Here is a 3,975-nt window from a genome sequence, read left to right as displayed (position 1 = left end):
TATTTTTATTCCAATAGTGCATAAGTATGAGCACACACTTATTTGACACTTCGTATAGTCAGTGTAGAAAGAAAAAAAGGGAAAGAAATTGCAAAATTTACGATCAGGATTCACTTTCACTTACATCAATTTCTTGGATAATGTCTTTTATTTTCCTTCCTCCGTCTTGCATTTTGATCACGTTTACCCTCTCTTCCAGCGTCAGAGCTCTTCTTTTCTTCGCTGTTTGACATCCAAAGGTCCGTTTTGTCGCCATTTTAGCAATGCAACGTTCATGCTGCGTCTGAATCTAACAATAACAGATACTTCCTGGTATCCCGGTGGCTTTTCTTTCCACTATCTCACTGTCTCTAACTCGACCTAGCCTCGATCTCCACCCAAGACAGCATTGCTCAGCTGATGAACTTTTAAAGCCAGCCACGGGAGTTTCGTAGTCCTCGGTGGCCGTAGTTAGCGCAATGGAACTCGCCTTCTCTCTAATTAGCGCTCCAGTTAGCATGATAACAAGTAAAGCATTCGAGGAAACGTTCGTTTGTTTGAATGTCCGTCGAGCCATAAGCAACTTACTCTGAGCAGCTAATCGGATGCATTCCACGGATCTAGCTAAAGCATCTACACACATAGACAGTGAGGTCCCTCTTGGCCAATCGGAGGCCAGGATGATGCTCGGTAAGCCAATGGCAGAGCAGCTATGAAGATGTTGCGTCCAGGAAACTCGCAGCTGTGACCGAAATAAACACCGTTCACTATGTAAACGAGTGTGGTGGTTGCTGTTGCCGTTTCCGAACGAAGCAGTAGAGGTCGCTGTTGGATTGTACTTCATTGTAGTGAATGTCTTCGCGAGGCAGGAGCAGAGAAAATGATTTCGTATAACGCAACAGGAGGTTTTTCGTCATATGGGGGGCAGGAATGGGAATGGTGTTAATGCATGAAGATTTTTTCACATTTGAGGGTATTTTTGCCCATGGAGTTTCACTGTACCACATTTACCACGAGCGGAAGCCCACATACCGTTGGTGGTGCTCGCACGTTGAAGATGCCTGTGTTGGGTTCCTTCACCGCTAGAGGGAGCCCAAGTACCGTTGGTGGTACTCGTACGTTGAAGATGCCCGTCACTTTACTGGCATAGATGGAAAAATAACGATCCATTTGTCATCAATAAATGATTTGCACACCAATCAAGTAAAATTGGATAATTTCCCACCTTAATTTGCTTTGGAACCCTTGTATGCATGTCCTTCTTCATGCCTGCTGCTCACATGTTCATTGAAACAGGTGAGGTTTGTTCTGCTGAGGCACAAGACGGAGCTGAGGTCCATCTATCGTTTCCACAGGCGATTCGGCCAACCTCAGATTCCCAGCGGTGCCTTCCTGCTGTCCCGCATGCAGCTGTGGCGCCTGCTCAACGACTGTTACGTCCACCATCACGGCGTCTCCTTGGCGGAGCTTGACCTTTTCATATGAGGTGAGATGTATTTGGCAACAGTCAAACAGCAAATGTGTCAGGGATTGGACGATGAACACCGAGTGTACAATTTTAATTGAATCAGCGCAGGAACCTTTATCACTGATCCGTGCGTCGCTGATTAACTCCTTTGGTGTCAGATAACCCAGACCCAGCGGAGGTTCACTCCCCTTTTACTCCCATCATGCTCAGTCAGTTCCTCAGCTGCCTCGTGATCATTGCCGACCACGATGACATGGAGTAAGCAAATCGAGCAGACGGAGCCATATTTTTTGCTCTGTTGTGGGAATTGTTTTTTCTTCCACAATTCTCATCCCCTTGCAAAGTTTTTACAAACAATGCTGCAAAGTTTTAAATGTACAATCTTTATGACATTGGGAAAAAAAGTTCTCTCTACCTCAAAACGTACCAGGAGTCATTTTCTGAAATGATGAGGACTACTTTTGTTGCAGGTCATCAAATCACCTTCTGGCTGCGTGTTTCACGATACTATTGGTCGATGATATATTTCCACATGCCAAGAATGTAAAGAGGTAGGAAGAAATCAAACATTGATGGAATATTCTGTTATTTTTCATCACAAACAGGAGCTAAACCATTTTGAGTTTCTTGAATAAAACTATTGTGAATCTTCACGCTTGTCTGTCCCTAAATTGAGATTGACCCGGTGCCCATTGCGGGGTGCCCCAAAGGTTTCCTTTGTAAGCCCCCAGAGTGCACAATTGTGGCTGTGGACTTCCTCGTCAAATGCTGGAAGGTATACCGGGCCAGCCGCAGGGTCAACACAGCACCCAGTGGCTGTATCAGGTAACGCTGTTCATGCCACAAGCACATCGGGCCCGTATTTTATAAAGCATTTGAATGCGCACGAAAGTAACATTACTTTTGTTCCACGCTAGGATCTCCATCTTTACGACAACGATTTGACCATCGTGAGGGTCATCGATATCATCTGCGCAGAAACCCTCTATCCCAGCAACTGGTCCGCCTGCATGAAACATGAGGTATACGCTTTGTCCAGTGGAATTGTTGACTTATACGGACTAAAACGTACAGATTTTCCTGATACTACAGATTACGTTCCTGGAATTCTCTGAGGTGCTTTTTGGCTGCGGCGAGGTGAAGTGTCAGCAGGTCAGAGGTTTTTACTTGTAAGAAACACTGACATGTCAAAATTATATTGAACTGTACAGCGTAAGAAGTCACAGTAAGAAGCCAGATGACATTTGCTCAACAGATGACAGGTCCTTATCCCAAGATAGGACCGTCTCGATCTTCTTCAGGTTTGTGTATTCACAATACACCTGAAATTTTCGCCAGCGAGTATGTAAAAGGTTCTCCCGTGCACCTTCTAAATGTTTTGACTTTCTCCAACACTAGCGCGTCAGTGGCAACATACGCTGGCCCAAGACCGTGAACTGGATGCTTGGAGTCATAAGATCCATCACTTCTTCAAACACATCTTCTTCCCTGCCGTTGACCTTCTCGGCTTATTCTGACCAGCTCAACGCGACAAAGGCTACTCTCACTCCAATTGAAAATGAGCAAACTGTCTCCACACTGCTCCAGTTCGGAAAATATTTTATAAAGTGTTTCATTATATCACAAAGACTCCTTTCTTTGGCGACAATTTTATTGAGGATAAATCAAACAAGGTACAATACTTTCAAAAATAAAACGGCAACTATTTTTCTCTTTTACAGAATGACAAAGAAATTTGATTCATATTTACAGTGGTGGCGTGAAGTACATGAGATCATTGGGGCAAACAGATTGCCGGTATCCTGTCCTTGGGGTTCGGCGTGAATAGAAACAAGGACGGCCTTTAAAATATGCAAAACAAACATGGGGTGAATATGAAGAAAACAATTTACTGTAGAGCAGGAGTGTCAAACTCATTTCACATTGTGGCGCCACATACGGCCTCGGTAGATGTCAAGTGGGCCGGACCATTAAAAATTATACCATACTCTGCTATAAATAACCAAAATATGTCTTTCCTTTGTTTTGGTCGAAAGAAGGACAAGACCACTAGGAAAATGTTGAAATTTAATGAACATTTCTTTTACAAAACATTTCATGAAGCACTTAAGATTTCCTTCGACAAATGTGCAATTTACTTTTATCATTCACATATATGCATTGCAACTGATCCCACTGACTGTACTAAGGCACAAAACTCTAACAAGTAATTGCACCTTTAAGATTAAACGAGATTTACAAAGAAAGGAATTTTTAAACCATTTACACGAGCATATAAAATCTAAATGTAATCCCTGCCTACACCTTACAAACTAAAGGAGAGTGCTATAATATGTGTAAAGAATAAAGTATTCACATGTCCTTGACAGCGTCTGCTGTGTTGGGTGTCTCGGTGACAGACTGAGGCTGCTGTTTTCTTCTCTGATCAAAACAATGTTGTCTTTTCCTCTGATCAAAACAGTGGGCCCCCCTAGCGGATATTCTATGAATTGCCCCTGATTAAAAATATTCATTCCGTGCCTTTTATG

At 43.2% G+C, this 3,975-nt stretch overlaps 1 long non-coding RNA gene across 1 annotated transcript in view; it reads left to right on the top strand.

Annotated features, from left to right (window-relative positions):
- LOC109514490 (uncharacterized) overlaps positions 1-3,975 on the top strand; it is a 21,963-nt gene that overhangs the window by 2,911 nt on the left and 15,077 nt on the right. The gene's annotated exons all lie outside the window — the stretch shown is intronic.

The sequence above is a fragment of the Hippocampus comes genome, unplaced genomic scaffold, assembly GCF_001891065.2.
Source record: "Hippocampus comes isolate QL1 unplaced genomic scaffold, H_comes_QL1_v1.1 scaffold216, whole genome shotgun sequence".
Lineage (NCBI taxonomy): Eukaryota > Metazoa > Chordata > Actinopteri > Syngnathiformes > Syngnathidae > Hippocampus > Hippocampus comes.
The sequence above is the reverse complement of the archived record's forward strand: the minus strand, read 5'-3'. Positions and strand labels throughout refer to the sequence as shown.